This window comes from Epinephelus lanceolatus, chromosome 20 (assembly GCF_041903045.1).
Source record: "Epinephelus lanceolatus isolate andai-2023 chromosome 20, ASM4190304v1, whole genome shotgun sequence".
NCBI lineage: Eukaryota > Metazoa > Chordata > Actinopteri > Perciformes > Serranidae > Epinephelus > Epinephelus lanceolatus.
Genome location: NC_135753.1, coordinates 33,638,498 through 33,657,876, shown reverse-complemented (window position 1 = coordinate 33,657,876; position 19,379 = coordinate 33,638,498). Strand labels below are relative to the sequence as shown.

The 19,379-nt window shown below is 42.0% G+C and overlaps 14 non-coding genes across 14 annotated transcripts; 13 read left to right on the top strand and 1 right to left on the bottom strand.

Annotated features, from left to right (window-relative positions):
- Positions 1-7,297: 7,297 nt before the first annotated feature.
- trnac-gca (transfer RNA cysteine (anticodon GCA)) lies at positions 7,298-7,379 on the top strand. Its single transcript has one exon. It is a non-coding gene; the product is annotated as a tRNA-Cys (tRNA).
- A 320-nt stretch (positions 7,380-7,699) lies between these two features.
- On the top strand, positions 7,700-7,771 carry trnaa-ugc (transfer RNA alanine (anticodon UGC)). The gene has a single exon. It is a non-coding gene; the product is annotated as a tRNA-Ala (tRNA).
- Positions 7,772-8,147: 376 nt separating this feature from the next.
- trnas-aga (transfer RNA serine (anticodon AGA)) lies at positions 8,148-8,229 on the top strand. The gene has a single exon. It is a non-coding gene; the product is annotated as a tRNA-Ser (tRNA).
- A 682-nt stretch (positions 8,230-8,911) lies between these two features.
- Positions 8,912-8,983, top strand: trnaa-ugc (transfer RNA alanine (anticodon UGC)). The gene has a single exon. It is a non-coding gene; the product is annotated as a tRNA-Ala (tRNA).
- A 343-nt stretch (positions 8,984-9,326) lies between these two features.
- trnas-aga (transfer RNA serine (anticodon AGA)) lies at positions 9,327-9,408 on the top strand. Its single transcript has one exon. It is a non-coding gene; the product is annotated as a tRNA-Ser (tRNA).
- A 914-nt stretch (positions 9,409-10,322) lies between these two features.
- On the top strand, positions 10,323-10,394 carry trnag-ucc (transfer RNA glycine (anticodon UCC)). The gene has a single exon. It is a non-coding gene; the product is annotated as a tRNA-Gly (tRNA).
- A 569-nt stretch (positions 10,395-10,963) lies between these two features.
- Positions 10,964-11,046, top strand: trnal-cag (transfer RNA leucine (anticodon CAG)). The gene has a single exon. It is a non-coding gene; the product is annotated as a tRNA-Leu (tRNA).
- Positions 11,047-12,244: 1,198 nt separating this feature from the next.
- trnal-cag (transfer RNA leucine (anticodon CAG)) lies at positions 12,245-12,327 on the top strand. The gene has a single exon. It is a non-coding gene; the product is annotated as a tRNA-Leu (tRNA).
- A 217-nt stretch (positions 12,328-12,544) lies between these two features.
- trnaq-cug (transfer RNA glutamine (anticodon CUG)) lies at positions 12,545-12,616 on the top strand. Its single transcript has one exon. It is a non-coding gene; the product is annotated as a tRNA-Gln (tRNA).
- Positions 12,617-13,495: 879 nt separating this feature from the next.
- trnaq-uug (transfer RNA glutamine (anticodon UUG)) lies at positions 13,496-13,567 on the bottom strand. The gene has a single exon. It is a non-coding gene; the product is annotated as a tRNA-Gln (tRNA).
- A 670-nt stretch (positions 13,568-14,237) lies between these two features.
- trnaa-ugc (transfer RNA alanine (anticodon UGC)) lies at positions 14,238-14,309 on the top strand. The gene has a single exon. It is a non-coding gene; the product is annotated as a tRNA-Ala (tRNA).
- A 1,019-nt stretch (positions 14,310-15,328) lies between these two features.
- On the top strand, positions 15,329-15,400 carry trnag-ucc (transfer RNA glycine (anticodon UCC)). The gene has a single exon. It is a non-coding gene; the product is annotated as a tRNA-Gly (tRNA).
- A 2,637-nt stretch (positions 15,401-18,037) lies between these two features.
- Positions 18,038-18,120, top strand: trnal-cag (transfer RNA leucine (anticodon CAG)). Its single transcript has one exon. It is a non-coding gene; the product is annotated as a tRNA-Leu (tRNA).
- Positions 18,121-18,338: 218 nt separating this feature from the next.
- On the top strand, positions 18,339-18,411 carry trnaq-cug (transfer RNA glutamine (anticodon CUG)). Its single transcript has one exon. It is a non-coding gene; the product is annotated as a tRNA-Gln (tRNA).
- Positions 18,412-19,379: the final 968 nt, after the last annotated feature.

The following is a 19,379-nucleotide window of genomic DNA, read 5'->3' as shown; positions in this document are numbered from 1 at the left end:
TTTCCTTTTTCCAAACTCAAGTTCTGGTGTGTTTATGGGGGGGTGTTGCTATAGGATTAGTTCTTGCTTAATAAAAAACGTAGCATACATTAATTTACACAGCTATGATTTATAGTGTTGGGAAACCACAGAGTTTTCTTTATGGGAAATGCCTTAAGCTTTGAAATATGCATGCAGTGAAACTACAAGTGATGTGTAAAAGTCCAAACCCAACAGAGTAAATTGAGCTTGTCCAGACTTTGCGGATTATGATTTGGAAAAAAAAGTAGCAATCTAGAGTTTTGACAGGACAAACCTGAGTGGTCCGTCTCCCCGAACAGAGTCTGCTGCCACTAAGGTCTTTCCAGTTCATCCATAATTTATGGTTGAAGTCTTTGCAGGATGGCTGGAAGGCCTTGTACTGTTTGTGGCCCACTGTTAGCCAAGATGAATAATTAAAGACAGAGGTTTCCTCTCCGTTGCCATACAGTGTGTACTTTGGTAATTTACATAATCAGTCAGGTGGAGATACAAAAGGGAGGGTTCCTATAGCAGCTGGTTATGCAGGACTTGGAAGCTACCACGTATTACTGTTCTCTTGAATGTGGCAGCTGGTGTTGGTACACAGTATGTTATATAAAGTTTCTCAGCCGGCCAGGCATTCATGTTGCTCATCTGGGTGTACTTTCCCTAAGTGAGGTAATGTTTTGCAGTCCGCTCTCCCAAAACTCTCGGAGCAAATAATTTTGCAATGTCATTTCAAGTGGGGTTGTTTTGCAAGCTTTCATTCCAGAAAATCGAAACAACTCGTTTTCTTCGATTGATCTGTGCCAGATGTTGCCAGAGCTTCGCATTTTCTCCTCAGCTCAGTGTGTCCAGCAAATGAAAAAAATAAGTCTCATAAGAGCAACAGGCTCTATGTCGCGTTGCTTAGCCATGAGAGAAACCAAACAAAAACAGATTTCTGATTTTTGGCCACGTGCGAGAGAAAGGGTGGATGATGATGTCAGTTATTGGGGTTGGATAGCCTTTTCCCCAAGCCCTTGACCCCTTTTATTGAGATGCTGGAAACATTCTGTCAAATTCCTCGGTGCAAAGACCACAGTGGTTTGACAACAGCTGGATCTTTGTGGTCAGCTGACAAACTGGAGCTGAAATACTGTACAGAGAGACGGATTCTGTAACACAGGGAAACAGCTTCAGTAGACAATGGGATGATCCTGCTACTGGCAGAGAAATATCATCTTTTATTAACAGACACACAGCGTTCCTGCAGTGGCCTCAGCATCAGCGCTCCCCCCAGTGAAAACAGGACTTGCAGCCAGCTGTATGCTGTCCAGGTGTTTGGCAGTCGGAGTGTATTCTCACCACAAGCTCACTGGTTTTCACTGAATCTCAGCCTCCAAGCGACATGCATGTTTACATCTGGAAACAAATTGCCAGCACTGGCATGGAAGGGTAGGTGGAGCCCATGGAAGAGTGTTTCAGGATCATCGCTCTTGAACACAAACCTGTGCAGAATGAAGCTTGATTGCACTCCAAGATGAGAGGTTCTGATAATTTCTACCTCAGTGTTTTCAGCCGTTTAATAGTCTCATAAATTGGAATAAGAGGGTGTAATTCTCGCCAGATTACAGTATGGTGATTATTGCTCAGGTTTCAACACGCCAAACAGCCTTTTGATTGTGGAGTCCTTTGCATGCTCAGGTCAGCTGCTCTTGATAGAGGAGCTTGTTAGTGACACTAAACGCCCAGACAGACAACAAATGTCTGACCGAGACCTCCTGCCAAATCAACAGCATTTTCCCTGAGCTCTGTCAGACTTTTCAACAAACACTCACCTATCATGATCCCAAACTATCTGCAGACTCTTTCTGACTTTGTAATCCTCCTGTTTTTGGAGTCTTGTCTTATTAATCTGAAAGGTAAGGAGGTTTTGTCCATTTGGAACGGAATAAAATCATTTTTCACTGTAAATATTTGAACAGGTCATGATACAAAAGTCAATAATAATACAAGGAAAACCATGTCCCCCGACCCTACCTCCATCCAGTGATAAAGATTTACCCTGCATTCATGTGGCGTCGGAATAATCAGAAAAGTTTAGAGTTTCTGTCTGGGAAATTTATGTGAGCGCTCCCTCAAGTTGGAACAACAATTCGGAAAGGAATTTTGGTTTGCCATTGCAGTTGCCGAGCTGACATCATCTAGTTTATAAAGAAACAAAGCAGGCCAAAGAAAATGTTCGGTTGATGGTAATAAGCTTTTTATTGATTGACTTTTTTTTGCTCACATGTAATTTTTAACATCGTCCTGAGACCCTGTGTCCTCACATAAGGACATCACATTTTGATTTTACTTGAGCTTATACTTCATTCTGCTTAACTTAGACCTGTTGTCCTCATTCATGGACACTTTTTTGTGCCATCTAGTGGTAGTAAGAGCACAATACACTCATCCACGTACAAACAAGATGGCAGCCATCTCTGCCAAGTCAGCCTCTTAGCCGATCCCCATAGAAAATTGGACAAGGTCCAAAACATGATCACATTTTATGTTTGAAACTTGTTTATTTATGATTAATAATGTTTGTAGTTTGATACGGCAACAAATTTGACCAATTGTAGCAACAGTGACAAGCTAAGACGCTGTTGATTAGGAAGTACTCATTCAAAGACATTGGGACTTTCTATCATCTCGTTTGAAGACACTAGGACATATTGTCGTCTCGTTTGAGGACAGTGGATCAGTATCACTGACTGTGTTTAGTTTTCTATAGCATACTTACTGAGTCCTGTTGATCCCAAATAGCTAGGACAAAATAAAAATACATACAGACTGAAAGTTCAGGTCTCAGGAGGACGTGGTAGGTCAGGCGTGAGATGCAATATTGACATGAACACTAGAGGTGCTTGTACGAAGTAGACCTCTAGAGACCGTGAATGTGAGGTCGAGCCGCACATACCATCTCCGATGGCGGCAGAGACGACGCCTTTTCCTCTGCCGAGATCTTAAAAGACATAAAATTATAATCTCCTCTTCATCGAGAGTATCCATGTTTGTGTATAGCCTACTACATCCGGAAATACAGTGTCACCGCCTTCTTAGCTTTTCGCGACCTCTGTGTGCTGTGGTCTGCCCCTAGCGGAGACCACCAGTTGCTATGTTTCCATTCAAAAGTGATTCGAATCGGGGTGTCAGTGACTTGGTGGTGGAGCGGGCGCCCTCTGTGCAAGGCTGTTGTCGCGGCGGCCCGGGTTCGACTCCGGCCTATGGCCCTTTGTTGCATGTCTCTCCCCCCTTCATGCTTCGCTGTCCTATCGATTAAAGGCAAAAATGTCCTAAAATATCTTTAAAAAGTGATTCGAATCATTGGGAAAAGCGCATTAAAAGAAATACGAATCCTGTGTGTTTCCATTAAATGTACAGACTTTGGTGAAAACTACGAACTCGCGCGAGTTTTCCGCAGAACCGGAAACAAAACAAGTCTCACATTCTTCTTCTTCTAAGCAGGGCCGTAGCCAGGATTTCAAAAATACTGAGGTCAATGGTCCCCTGGTGCACAAAACATCACCCTCAAAATTTGACGAGAAATCAATAAAAAGATCTGAAATGTTTTTAATTTGTTTTATTGTACTGTTTGTAATTTTTATTTCCTGGCATGACGACATGTCTAAATGCTGTTTCAAAACCTTACAAGAATAAAAATCTATTTGTTGGATAAAAAGTTTTAAAATTTAAACAGCTTGATCCCAAAAATACTGAAATCATGTGTGTTTGTTTTCTTTAACTCCCTGCAAGTTGCTGAAACCCCCAGTTCACAAAAAATAAATAAATATAGAGGATTTGACCTCAGTGTCCTCAATGGTAGCTACGACCCTGCTTCTACGTTTTCTGGCAGTTGGCAACCAGCTTGTAAATGCATTACCGCCTTCCCGACCCGGAGTGTGGATATCACCATGGAGAGAGGTGCGCTACGTCAGACTGAATTTGAACATAACTGTTTCCATCCCCGGTTTTGTGAATCAACAATTTTTTTGAATCAACCAAAACCTGGCTAAAGCGAGGGTATTTTAGTTTGTGCGAATCAGAGAATTTTAATTCGAATTTTGGTGTTTCCATCATAATTTTCCGATGCGATACTTGATGCGCATCTAAACAGGCTGATGGAAACACGGCTAGTATCAGGTGTTTTCGCTGCGTCAACAAACGACCGTACTGCAGCAAGTATACGCACAGGCGCAGCACACTATGTACGCATATGTTTGGCCACGCAGCCAGTATACTTGTGCCCTAACTGTAAGTTGCTGTCCACATATAGTAACCTTGAATAGTTTAAAAACAAAAAACATTTATACATTTATAAGCATTAGTCAGGTAACCAATAGTTTTAATAATAACAATAATTTGGCGGCAGTTACCCTGAGGACTCCCTAGGGGTCCCGGGAGCCCTGTTGAAGACCCATGACCTGACCTAGCCTTTATTTTATTTAAAAATGAATATGGCATGCACAGTAAACTCATTTTACAGGAATACAGAAGTGAGAAAACTTGTGATTTAAAACTCGCATGTCCTAATAAACACGAAATCTAACAGCAGCGTCACCACCAGCGGCCGATGAAGACTTATGACGTCACGCCGTTCGAGTCCCAGCCCTCTGCCGCAGAGGACCGCACGCGGACAGGACACGCAAAGTTTATTAATGCCCACAAAACTCGGATAAATTAACAAATTAGAGAGTTAGCAGGCAAAAACTACTGTCAGGTGACTGTGTCGTCGAAAGGCCGCTGACTGTCACAGTTTCCGAGTTTAACCGGAGCATGTCTACAAGAAAGTAACGGTAAACGTTCCAAAATGTAAGCTAGCGGGCTAACGAGCTAACTTTAGCTAGCTTAAGTTTGACTGGTGTTTATCTCAGCAGGTTATGTAACGAGGCGTCTGCAGCAGCTTTGACCTCCATCACGATAAAACACCGGGCCTCTGCATTACTGTCTGGGAGGAAGCCTCAAGAGAAAACAAGGTTCGTTTTCTGTTTATCCAGCCTGTTAGAAAGTTTATATAATCCCTGTTAGCAGTAATTTGGCTCATACTAAACGGTTATCACCCGGCTCAATATCCAAATGTGTCGATTAACAGTTAATGTAGATAGGCAGCAGGCATGGACGTTTTCTTATATACTGTATTTATGTACATTTCTGAGGTACTTTACTTTAGTTTTTCCATTTTCTGTTACATTGTATTCCTGCTCCACTAAATCTCAGATGTATATATTGTACTTTTTATTCCACTAACATGACATTTGTTTGACAACTGTAGTTACTAGTTACTTTGCAGGTTTAGGTTATTAACACAAACTATAAACTAATGAAGTCATGTTATGTTATTATAGGTTAAGAGACTCAGCAGTAGGGGTGGGCGATATGGCCCTATATCTCAGGGTATTTTTGTGATAATATTCTTGACAATATGACAAAGTAGTAAAAAGCGATATATATTTTATTGTTAATTTAACAAAGCAGTATTGCATCAGAGTAAGTGATGCAGCCTAAGAGTTTGCCCTCAAATATTCAGAAAAAGATAAACAAAAATCATCTTGCATTTCTTTAGTTTGTGAACAACAACAGTAACTCAGAGTGAGATTCAGATTCTGTTACAATATTAATAGTTCAACAAAATAAAATACCACAAATTACACATTTAAACAGCTCCCAAATACAAAAAATATCCCCTGGGATCTATGTACATGATTATACATATATATTCAAAAGATTTTTTTCTACCTGGACCTTTATGCTCTGCCATTTCTCCTCTAATCATCACGCTGTAACCTGTGACAGGCTGTTATAATACCACAACTATCACACATTCACATATATGGAGCTTTTTGTCGAGCCGCGAGCGTCACAAAAGTTTACATCACCAAAGGTTAATGACAAAATCACTTGACAACACCGACTCCTGTGTGCATACGGTGAGAGAGGAGAGGGAGAGACGCTGTGCTGCTGCCAGAGGAGCCGCTGAATGAGTTCCCTCTGAGTGGTAAGTCACTAAAAGAGTCTGAGAAGTCCGGGGCTGTTCATAAAACATTCAGGACGCCACAGTTTATTCCACACTACTGAAGCTGCTCCTCTTTTTGGAACCACTGCGGAGTCTGTAATAATTTCACTTTCAGCCATGCTTGTAGTGGCCGTGGGTAACAGTATGATGTCAATGTGACAATAAGGCGAAATATTGCGAGTATCACGATGTTAATTTTTGATATTTAGTCTGGTGTTATCGTGAACAAGATGATATGGCACACCCCTTCTCAGCAGTGAATAATGCAAATGTAAGTGGCTTTACCTTAACCACCTGTAACATGGAATCCACTAGCTGTGGTGGCTGATAAACCCACATCCTTGTAGTGTGTATATATATTTGTATGTATACATCTATGTAATGTACTATTTCCACTGAATTGGTTTACATTGATTTTTTCCTGTTGCAAATTTTTGGTTGGGGCAGCATTTAGGAGACTTCTGAAGGTTCTGAAGGTGTCTGAGAGAAGGATATTCACACTGATACAGCCTACAGAGGACATTTAACTGCATCCTTCCACAGTATTTCAAGGTACACTTCCTCACACATCTTACTCTGTCCCTTTTCATTTACCACTGTGAGTGTGTGTAACTTAGAAGTGTTACTAAGAGGTGACTTGTAGAAGAATGTGAACCACTGCCATCTTGTGGTCAATATATAGAACTAAAAATGATAGGTGTATTTATATTACCTTCCTGTGTCTATAGCAGGAACACAATTTAGTCATATTTCAAGCTCAAGTCTATTTCAGATGAATCAGTAGACAAAACACTTGGTTAAATTGACTCCACATGAAAGAGGACAGTGAAGAGGATTGTTACAATGTTTTTATTTTCACTTTACAGTTTGTACTTTTACTAAAAAATATAATTTTCATTTTTATTTATTTTTGGGAATACCTTTTGTTTGACAAGACTAAGCTCGATATTCTGTGTTCTTGAATTGTAAGTGTCCAGAGACCCTTTCATTTACTGCACGTTGAGCTCGTAGTATAGCGTGCTTTACTAAATAGTTACACAGTTCATCACGAACTCCAGATCTTCTCAGTTTTTCTGAATTCTTATGAGTAGTTCTTTATGATTAGAGAGTACATAAAATGTTTGTAGCTCCGATCAACCTTTCGCAAAAGTGTGGTGACTGCTCAGCTGCCGGGAATTTGTACTGTTGACTCCCAGTAGTTTAAAGCCCCTGCAGATATAATTCAGGTGTCTCAATATTGAGTAAATTTTTCTAGAGTGGGTTGTTGTGGCCGAGTGATGAAGGCGATGGACTGCAAATCTATTGGGGTCTCCCTGTGCAGGTTTGAATCCTGCCGACAGTGCATCTTTGTAGTTGTAGGTTTTTGTACCTCATGAGCAAAGCGAATGCTTCAGCCCCTTTTTCTCTGTTTTCTCTGGGCATGTAGCACTATTTCAAAAGTAGTTGCGTCTGGCAGCTATTTTCTGAGTTATTGTAAGATTCATGTCAATGTGGAGCAAAAACAGCAAAGCTAGTACTCTTTGACTTGGTAATTCTAGTTCTAGACACAGTTTTCTATAACCTAGATTAGTAGCAAGTAGCAAGTTAAACTACATGCCTTTGTCCATTTATCGTTCTCCTACATCCTCTGTTTTCTTGTACTGTTTTTCTGTTTATGACACAGGGGATGTAGCTCAGTGGTAGAGCGCATGCTTTGCATGTATGAGGCCCCGGGTTCAATCCCCGGCATCTCCAGCAAGCTTTATGATGCTGTGAGTATAGTGCATATGACCCAGCCTGGTGAAAGAATACCTAAGTTGAAAGCATTTCACGCTTAAGGCAGACAATACCTACATCCTCTTCGTGTGTAGAGGATGAAAATTAAAAGCACCCTGAATTGATATGTGGCTATAAGAAAGGGCATACAAATAAGACAAGGACTTTTTGCTCAGTAAAACAAAAACAGGTGTGGTTTTTATTTTGTGGCGATGAAGCAACTCTTCTAATTATTCTTCTCAACATACGTACTTATTTCTTTCTCTTATCCGACAGCCAAAGAGTATAGTGAACAATAGTGAACTGGTGGTACATCTAAGCATTCAGGACCTTAGTAACAGGTGGACATTGTGTAGTTGTCGTGGCCGAGTGGTTAAGGCGATGGACTAGAAATCCATTGGGGTTTCCCCGCGCAGGTTCGAATCCTTCCGACAACGGAAGACTGTTTTGAACAATTAGTGCAAGAACTGATGTGGACAGTATGCTTGCTACAGACAGTGCTGAGTCATCAGGAAAGTGCCTGTTTCTTACCAAAATGAGTGCATGTGAGTTGTGTACACGGGTAAGCCAGCTAGAAATAGCCCATAGGTTACTTTCCCATTGCCAGTAGACGAGAGCAGCGTTTCTGCAGCAGATGAGCATGTCTTTCCGTGTGTGTGTGGGGTGTTTTTTTTTGGTGTGTCGCGTTTAACATCAAAGACAGGCCAGTGAATAGGGAAACAGTTGACAAAAGCATTGAGGCCTATGAGAACTTATGGTGGTTACATCTTTATATATATCTCTTACTTACTCAGTCTCTTTTTCAAACTCGTGGCTAACTGCAGACTAAGATGGATTGATGATTGAAGACTGCAGAGATGGGTGGTACTTTGTGGTGGTGCGTTATTGCATCTTGCTGTTATAGGAGCTAAAATCAGCTAAATTCACCCTTAATTTCTGTCAACAACTATAGACTGTTATTATATGTTGTCTCTGAACTGTTAAAGGGGTACTTTGCTGATTTACAATCAGCAATATATCATAACAAGGTGAGTAGTATGTGTAAATGAACTGTGGTAAACTTCCCACCATCTTTCCAGCACCCACATCTCCCTGCTTATCTTCAGTGTGTGAATCTAAGGGGATGTAGCTCAGTGGTAGAGCGCATGCTTTGCATGTATGAGGCCCCGGGTTCAATCCCCGGCATCTCCAACAAGCTTTATGATGCTGTGAATATGGTTCATGTGGTTATGCAGGCTGAAGGAATCACTAAGTTGAAAGTATGAAAATTAAAAGCATGCTGAACTGATAGGTGGCTATAAGAATGCACGTACATATTAGATGAGTACCTCTTTTTAATAAAACAAAGACAGCTGTTTATATTTGGTGGCGATGAACCATCTCTTGTAACAATTCTCCTCAACATATGCACTTATTTCTAATTTCTTTCTCTTATGAGACAGTCATGCACCAAAGCCGAAGAGTATAGTGAAGCATAGTGAACTCGTGGTACAATTAAGCATTCGAGAGCTTAGTAACAGGTGGACATCATGTGGTTGTCGTGGCCGAGTGGTTAAGGCGATGGACTAGAAATCCATTGGGGTCTCCCCGCGCAGGTTCGAATCCTGCCGACAACGGAAGACTTTTTTGAACAATTGGTGCTAGAAGTCATGTGGACGGATAATCACCTACAGATGCTGCACAGTCATGATGAATGTAATTCCCCTTTCAAGCGAAAAGTAGCACATGTATACATGTTTTTTAAGCACGGGTAAACCCCACTAAAAATAGGCTATAGACTACTTTCCCATTGCCAGCCTTTCCGTGTGTGTGTTTTTTTCGGTGTATTCTGTTTGACATCACAGACAGGCCAGAGAACAGGTAAACAATAGAAAAGAACATGGAGACCGATGAAAACTTTATGGTGGTTACTTTATTTTATATATCTTGTAATTATTCAGTCTCTCGTTCAAACTCAGTGCAGACTGCAGATGTACTGATGTTTGTTACAGATGGTATTCTGTGGTGGTGTGTCATTGCATCTTGCTGGTACAGGAGCTTAAATGAGTGCAGTCCACCTGGGTGTTGTGCTCCCATCAGTGCCGATTAAAGCTGGACTGGGACAGAAAGTGAAAGCACAGACAAGATTCACTTTCAGTCTGTGATGTATTGATATAATTTTGGTGTTGTTGATTGTGGACGCCAGTAACTTCAATTACTGAATTTTTGCAGTTTAGGGATTCTTTGTTCACTGTGGAGGCATGCAAGCAACACACCGTTTTCTTCACAAATTCAGTGTAACACAGAGGTGTTAGGATTGGGAGTTGTAGTGTTCCTTTAAGTCCTATGCTGACAGCATGCTGATGCTGTGATGACATCAGATGTGGCCTGGTAGTCAGCTGAAGGAACTTGTAATGCTCTGTTCACACATGCAGGAGGCAGTGTGGACCGCTGCGGACCATTCCTCCTCCTCCTCCTCTTTTCCCTCCCGCTTCCCTTGTGGAATTCCTGACATGAACTGCTGAGTGTGCAGAGTTTATTTCTGTGTATGGCGATGGTGGTATAGTGGTAAGCATAGCTGCCTTCCAAGCAGTTGACCTGGGTTCGATTCCCGGCCATCGCATAAGTTTTCATGTCTGGTTATGTTTACCAGACAAGAATGCTGTGATTAAAATTACTTTTTTCTTGTAGGGATAGAGCTTGATTTTCACTCCCAGGAAGTTATAACACCGCGAGTCCTTTCACTTTGGTGACTCCCATCAATGCCATCTGACTAGTGCTAGAGCAAACTGCCAAACATGTGCTGTGAGATGAACAACTGAAAGTTGTACTATAGTGTAGTATCAATGAACAGGCAAGTGTGAAATGTTTGAGTTTCACATTTCTGACAGCTGGTGTTTTTCCCTGAGGGCAGTGCTTGTAACATGATAGTGGGGAAGTGAGCACTAACGTCACTCAAATGACAAACTACAGTGTTCCTTGTACTGCAGAAGGATTTCACAGCTTCTACGCTGTGATCCTGATAACGTTTCCATTATGGATGTGAACATAGAACATCTTTCTTTTGCCAGATTTGTTGTTGGTTGGAAGTCGTGAGTCGATTGCAGTTTATGTAGATAATTTAAGAAAAGAATATTGCTATTCATACTTAGGGTATATTTTTTTTTCATCGAAATATTGGGAGCGAGTGCAGTCAGGATGGCCGAGCGGTCTAAGGCGCTGCGTTCAGGTCGCAGTCTCCCCTGGAGGCGTGGGTTCGAATCCCACTTCTGACAGCTGATGTTTTTTCCCTTGGGCAGTGTTTGTACCATGATAGTGGGGAAGTAAAGAGAGCAGTAATGTCACTCATATAACAAACTACAGTGTTCCGTGTACTGCAGAAGCATTTCACAGCTTCTACTCTGTATGGTCACAAGTGTTAGGAAGCCTGAAACAGTCTTTCCAATGTTCTGATAATCACCAACTCTAGTTTGGTTGAAATAAATCTTTAATTCACAGAGTTAGCGGTGAAAATATGCTGATCTGCATGCTACGTTCACTTCCTTCAACCCTGTCAGCGCCATAAAATTTGCTCAACCTGAAAAAAAAAAAAAAAACTGGCCCGACAAACTCAGCCAAATGCGTTGTTTTTAGTGGGAACACCCACTGACCTTCTAAAGGTAACTGCCACTTCAGTTTGTTTTCCAGTTTAGTTGGAACCATTACACCATGGAACCTGTTTAGATTAGTATATTTTTTTTTTACAGCTAACTCTGTGAATTAAGGATTCATTCCAACTAAACCAGAGTTGGTGATTGTCGGAACAGTGGAAAGACTTAGACAGTATTTGTAAATTTAAGTTTGTTTCTGCTGAGTTTGAATGAAGCCCCTCACTACAGTGTGCAAATTAGTGTGCAGCGTATATTGAGCGAAGCCTTGCGTCAACAGGTCTGGTTGCACTGACCGCTAGCTAGCTAGCGCACACCATGGTCCCTCTCTTACTTACTCCCTGCATAGAGATGAGACTACTTTGCCACGAGGAGAATAGGGATGTTACTGGCGACTAATTTCCCTGATAGACAAAAGAAAATTTTAATCAAGACTAGTCGACAAGTCTAAAAAGATTAAGTATTTGAAACATTGTCACAAAAAATACTGTGTGCATTAAGCGCCCTTTTAAGTCTATAATAACAATCATCAACAACCATGTCGGATTTTAAATGCCCCTGAAGTATTGACACCCTTCTAGTTAGGGTGGTTGTCGTGGTGGTTAATGAGCTAGACTAGAAATCCAGTGGCAACAATGTCTGAAGATGTCATAGATATTTACTGAGGTGATAATCACTGACTGAAACTGAAACTCTAACCTGACTCAGCTTTGCTACAGTGCTGCACAGCATCAGGCGATTCTAGTTTATTTAGATTATTCAACAGTAGAATATTGCTATTCATACGTAGGGTGATTTTTTTCATAGAAAAAGATAGCCATAAGCAGTCAGGATGGCCGAGCGGTCTAAGGCGCTGCGTTCAGGTCGCAGTCTCCCCTGGAGGCGTGGGTTCGAATCCCACTTCTGACAGCTGGTATTTTTCCCTTGGGCAGTGCTTATAACGTGATAGTAGGGAAGAAAAGTGAGCAGTAATGTTACTTATATGACAACTATAGTGTTCCTTGTAGTGCAGAAGCATTTCACAGCTTCTACACTGTGATCCTGAAAATGACTCCATTATTACTGTTGTCATATGACCCCATGCATGGTGATATCATGTCAGAAACAGTCATGGAGTTTGTGTAGAGGTTCCATGGTGTAATGGTTAGCACTCTGGACTCTGAATCCAGCGATCCGAGTTCAAATCTCGGTGGGACCTGCTTTATGATCACAGCTTGTGTTAAAGAAAGAGATCTTTCACCTTCCGAATCTTATATCCCCTTCACACCTAGCATTAACATGCGTTTTTTGTGATTGCAATGGGATTGCTCTTGACCACATGAAAGTACAGGTGTAAATACACTCGAAAGGAATTGTGGATGGATTGTTATCCGATCTGCCAAACCACTTCTGAAGGTGGTCAGGGACGCATTGTGACCGCATCAAACACAAGTGTAAATTCAAATCAGGTGCAAGTCACGGTGAGACAAAATGTCTGCTCTCCATTTGGTCTGACAAAAGTGCCCATACAATAACGCAACTTTATGGGTGGCTCACATCTTGTTGTTATTGTTGTTATTGTGGCACATGGGATATGACGTTGTAGTCTGCTGCTAGAAATGTTTGCAGAAGAAGAGGAGGATGTGACATCAGCGGGACAGAGCGTGATTGGATAGCAAACAGATCTAGATGTGGACACCAGAGACGCACATTAATGCCAGGTATAAATGTATGTGAAAATATGCAGATCTACATGCTACGTTCACTTCCTTTAACCCTGTCAGCGACATCAAATTTGACTCCTCACTTGATGTATACTGGAAAAAAAAACTGGCCCAACGAACTCAGCCAAAGGTATTATTTTTAGTCCGAACACCCACTGACCTTTTAAAGGTAATTGCCACTTCAGTTTGTTTTTCAGCATAGTTGGAAATTTTTGATAGTAGCCACACCTCATGTCCCCCATAGGAAGAATTGTTGTGTTTTCTGTTGCAGTGTCATGTAACAAGCAAGGAATAGCCCTGGCTGTCAGAGGTGTAGAGCAGAGACTCACTAGTTGAAAGGACTCTTTCTTTAACGTGTGCAGTGGTTATAAAGCAGGTTCCACCGAGATTTGAACTCGGATCACTGGATTCAAAGTCCAGAGTGCTAACCATTACACCATGGAACCTCCACAGCACTTCTGTCAACATTTCTGAGATGATATCTTACTTTTTTAAAGCATGATGGCATACAACAGGGCTAGTCGGGATCCCTCCCCAGACGACTATTGAAAGGAAAAGGGACATTCCTTCGAGGACAGCAATGATCACATTGGCCAGAGAAGACAGATGGTATGAAGAGGCATGAAAGAAGCCATCTACGTCAAACTAGAACGACCATCGTTAAACAGAGGAGGTGGCCTATGACACCACTCATAACCCACCTACAATGCAGTCTTGGGATCCCTCCTTAGACGACTTAACACCCATTCACACCTGGACCCATCTAACCCTAATGACACACAAGATGGCCGGGTGGGTCAACGACTCACAGGTTACCTTAATGACTCTGAAACTCAGAGCTCACATGTGACCTCAACCACTGTGTAAGGCTTCACACCCACAAAGAGTTTAAAGGTTGGGAACTCCGCAGCAGTCCGTTAGAACTCAAGAAGCCTCTTGGATGAGAGGCCAAATGTCTGCAAGAAACTCAAACAAGTCCAGTTGCCTACAATATAACACTTAAGATTGCCATGACCTGGATGACTGAGAATCTTCACCTGCATGTAAAATGCAACTGTCATCTCAATCGCTCATTCATACTCTGTTTTTACTGCTGTCTGCTATGCATCAAACAGAGGGGATGTAGCTCAGTGGTAGAGCGCATGCTTTGCATGTATGAGGCCCCGGGTTCAATCCCCGGCATCTCCAGCAAGCTTTATAATGCTGGAAGTACAGTAAATATGACTTGGCAAGCCAATTAGTCACTAAAGGCGGACAATACCCACACTCTCTGTGTGTGTAGAGGCTGAAAATTAAAAGCACCCTGAACTAAGTGGTTGTAAGAAAGCACATACAAAAAAGATGAGCATTTCTTTATCAGTAAAACAAAAACAGTTATAGCTTTTATTTGGTGGTAATGAACCATCTCTTGTAATAATTCTCCTCAACATATGTACTTATTTCTAATTTCTTTCTCTTATGAGACAGCCATACACCAAAGTTTAAGATTAATTATGCTCTCACACACAGAAGGCTGTTTGAAATCACACATTATCTGTGAAGTTGCTTATGAGATGAAAAAATAAATACCTTGCAATCAGCCCTCTCTAACTGGGAAAGAAAGTGAAAGCACAGACAAGTTTCACTTTCAGTCTGTGATGTTTTGATGTAGTTTTGCTTTTGTTGATTGTGGACGCCAGTAACTTCAATCCATCAGGGATTTTTGCCATTTAGGAATTTGTAATGCTCTGTCCACACATGCAGGAGGCAGTGTGGCCTCATAAATCTGTAGCTCTTTGTGTATCTGTGCTGAGCATGTAATTTACATACTCTGCTCTGAGTAGACAGTCATTTTCTGATGTGGCTGCCAGGCTACACGCACCATAATTCATTTCCTGTTGCACAGTTTGTCCTCTGAATACAGAATAGCTTTGTTTTTGTCTTTTCCTACCTTGTGGTGTGTTTTCTTAAATATTTTGTACCACGGTGACTTGGAAGAAATACTCACTTGAACAGTTGGAGTCTTTGCACAGTTCTTTGCTAACTGATGCAACTGATGCCTGAAGAACAACAGATCCTAAATCACAAAGGCAAGAAAAAAAGTGGAAGTTTTGGTGATCGACCGCCTGCTTGTTCTCCTCCACTCCTCCTCCTTCTCTTTTCCCTCCCTCCTCTCATGGAATTCCTGACATGCACTGCTGAGTGTGCAGAGGAAGTTCTTGTGACTTGCGATGGTGGTATAGTGGTAAGCATAGCTGCCTTCCAAGCAGTTGACCCGGGTTCGATTCCCGGCCATCGCAGATGTTTTCCTGTCTGGTTATGTTTACCAGACAAGAATGCTGTGAGTAAAATTACTTTTTTCTTGCAGGGATAGAGCTTGATTTTCGCTCCCAGGAAGTTACAACACCTCAAATCCTGTCATTTTGATGACTCCCATTAGGCCTGGGACGATCAGCGATCAAATCGTATATTGGCGATTGGAGGGTTGCCAGGCGATTTGCTGGATATCAAGGCGATTTTGAAAAAGAAAAAAAAAATGGCGCTCTACCATGCATTAAAAGATGTTTTTGGGGAAATACATGACTGTCAGAGAAGCCCTGTTTACAAACAGACCTACAATCCATCTCCTCTCCTCTCCTCTCCGCAGAGGGTGCCCTGTCAGCCCTGCGCTGACAGTGACAGGGCGCATCTCTTTGATCCGAAGTGACACAGCCCGTTTGCTCATGCTTCGGGGTCATTCAATAGAGTAATTGCAAATAAATATTGTTTTAACATGTAACTATTGAAATGTTCACAAGGGCTTTCTTAAATTCCTACAGTGTTGCGGCACTGCCGTCATTGCAGGATAAAAGTTAATGACAGCGACTTGAAGTGAGGAGGAGCAACATGTCTCTGGCTGAGCAGCTGACAAGCCAGAGACGCTCACTTTGCATGTGATGCAAAATATTAAAATAACGTCATTATAACACAAAAAATATAAATGCGGTGGTAGCCCTAGGCTATAGCCTATACTAAGGATGAAGACGTCATAGATATTTACTGGGGTGATAATCACTGACTTTAGGTCTCCCTTGCCTCCTCTTGCCTTGCGGGTTCCATGTTAGTGCATGTTTTATAATGGAGTCCTGATCTGTCCCGATCACTTTTTTTTGCATCCGATCAGATACGTGTCCTTTATTTTGAAACTGAGTCCGATCTGATACTTTGCAAAGCATTAAGAAAGGAAAAAAAAGAGTGCATCCAAGTTATCACATAAGGTTTGTTTTTTATTAAAATAGTATGCAAAAAGCTTATCAGTGGTTCAGCAGCACAAAATGTAAACAAATTCAATATCTTCTTCTTGTCTTCAACAAAAAATATAGGCTACAAGATCGCCACACTTCATACATTGGAAAGAGGAGGCAACAGTGAACAACATAGATGAAAAACCTGGCCATTTTTGTTGTTTTGATTCCTCCGATCTTTTATTACTGATTCCGATTTTGTAAAAATAACGTGATCGGCGCCGATACATCCCTAGATTTGACATTTGAGTTGAAGATTTGCAGTTTAGTTTTGAGTGATATATTTTTTGCTTTCCAGATTTTATTTAAAATGTTGAATGTTGTCCTTGTTTTTCCTATTCTGGCCACGACATCTTCATCCGCTCCCCCATCCACAGTAATTATGCTTCCAAGGTATGTAAAACTGGCTACCTCCTTTAACTGATTTTGATCCATGATTATTGGAGAGTTGTTCTTGTTGATGCGCATTACCTTGGTTTTTGATGAGTTGATTTTGAGTCCGGGTGAAGCAGCAGATATCTCTAGATTGAGTGATTTTTCCTGCATCTGTTGGTAGGTATGTGCTAGGAGTGCTAAATCATCCGCAAAATCCAGGTCTTCTAGTTGTTCAGTCAAGCTCCACTGTATGCTGGTTTGGTTATTGCTGGTTACTTGCGCCATGGTCCAATCTATGCAGAGGAGGAAGGGGGAGAGCAAGCATCCCTGCCGCACCCCTGTCAGGACCTCAAAGGCCTCTGATAGGTAACCTTCATGGAGGACGCGACACTGTGTCCCTTGGTAGGTGCTCTTGATGATGTTAATTAATTTGGGGGGGAGCTATAGTGCGCCATTAACTTCCACAGCATTTCCCGATCCACACTGTCAAAGGCCTTTTCAAAGTCAATGAAGTTGACATAGACAGCAGAGTTCCATTCAATAGATTGCTCTATGGTGATCCTGAGTGTGGCTATTTGGTCTGCACAGGATCTATTGTTCCTGAAGCCAGCCTGATTTTCCAGTCCCTCTGCCTTGCCTCCTCCTAAGGCCTTGATGGCCTTCTTGATTTCTGAGTCCTAAAGCCACCTGGAGAAGAACCACAGAGGAGGAGATGAAAGCGGAAGGGCTGTCATGACAACAACTGACTAAGAGGGCACAAGACCGAAGAGGATGGAGGAGTTTCGTCAATGGCCTATGTTACAGTGTTGCACAGTGTCATCTGGCAAGGTGCTGTGGTGACCAATCAAATATGTGCAAGCTGTAAGTCCTGTTTAATTTTTTGGCAGAAAGAGGTGTTGAAGTCAGATTTCTTCTTTTACCCATGCATCTAGGAAAAAAACCTTTCTGCTAGTGAGGGTGGTTGTCATGACAGTTAAGATGCTAGACTAGAAATCCATTTGGAAACAACATCTGAAGGTGTCATAGAAATGGGAGAGATGTGTGTGAAGCATCCACATTCTAGAATGGTCTCTTCTTTGCAGCCACATCTTTACTGGAAACATTGTCAACTGTCATGGCTCCATGAGTCTGAACAGACAAGGATATCAACTGCAACTACAACTTTACTGGTTGAAGGCATACAACCGTGAGGCCATTGTAGTTTATTGGATTATTCAACAGTAGAATATCACTATTCATTAGATGATTGTTCTTCATAGAAAAAATTTGTTGCTAGCAGTCAGGATGGCCGAGCGGTCTAAGGCGCTGCGTTCAGGTCGCAGTCTCCCCTGGAGGCGTGGGTTCGAATCCCACTTCTGACAGCTGATATTTTTCCCTTGGGCAGTGCTTGTAACATGATAGTGGGGAAGTAAAGTGAGCAGTAATGTCACTCATATGACAAACTATAGTGTTCCCTGTAGTGCAGAAGCATTTCACAGCTTCTACACTGTGATCTTGATAATGACTGCATTGTTACTGTTGTCATATGACCTCATGCATGGCGATATCATGTCAGAAACAGTCATGAGGGTTGTGTAGAGGTTCCATGGTTGTAATGGTTAGCACTCTGGACTCTGAATCCAGCGATCCGAGTTCAAATCTCGGTGGAACCTGCTTTATGATCACAGCTTGTGTTAAAGAAAGATATTTCACCTTCACGCCTAGCATTAACATACGTTTTTTGCAATTGGATTGCTCTTGACCACATGAAAGTACAGGTGTAAATACACTTGAAAGGCATTGTGGACAGATTGTTATCCGATCTGCCAAACCACTTCTGAAGGTGGTCAGGGATGCATTGTGACCGCATTGAACACAAGTGTAAATGTAAATGCGTCTCCAGTTCACATGCAACAATTCTGTGGGCGAAAATACGTAAGCGAGGTGTGCCAGCTGGACACAGAAAATGAAAATAAGCTGATCTAGATGCTACGTTCACGTCCTTTAAAGCCTAGTTCACATTACACGATTTTCACTGTGATTTTGACGTAGCAGAGGATCTTGAGAGCCACCTTGGGTCGGAGGTGATTCGGTAGGTAGTCTGCCACGACAAGTCCTCATGTGTGAACAAGCCTACGAGCAAGTCGCCCCCTCATCTGAGACTGGGACTGGATATCTGGCATGCTAGAAAACTGTAGAAGTCTGACACGACTGACAAAGAGCATCAGCCAATGAGAGGCAGGATACGTCCCACGTCAGCACACAGGAGGACGGAAGAAATGTTAGGAGGACAAGGTGACAGGGTTGCCACTTGCCAGGTCCACTTATTAGCCGCGACTTGGGGCTTGTTTCTAAAGTGGAGTTGCTTATTTGGGCTTGCTCTCTAAATGTCACCTTTCTCTATATATATCCGTCTAATAAGTTATTTGAATGCATGATAGTCGCTTCTTTTGGGCTTGTTTCCATAGCCCTGGTTACTTCTTTCTCTCCCAAGATCTGGCAACACTGACAAGCCGGCAAGCAACAACAACAATAGCGGGGTCCACAGGATCACGGGGAGTGTGTTGTGTGTGTACCCAGGCCCTGGAGACAGATCTGATTCAACACTGGGAAGAATATCCATGCCTTTACGATATGTCGT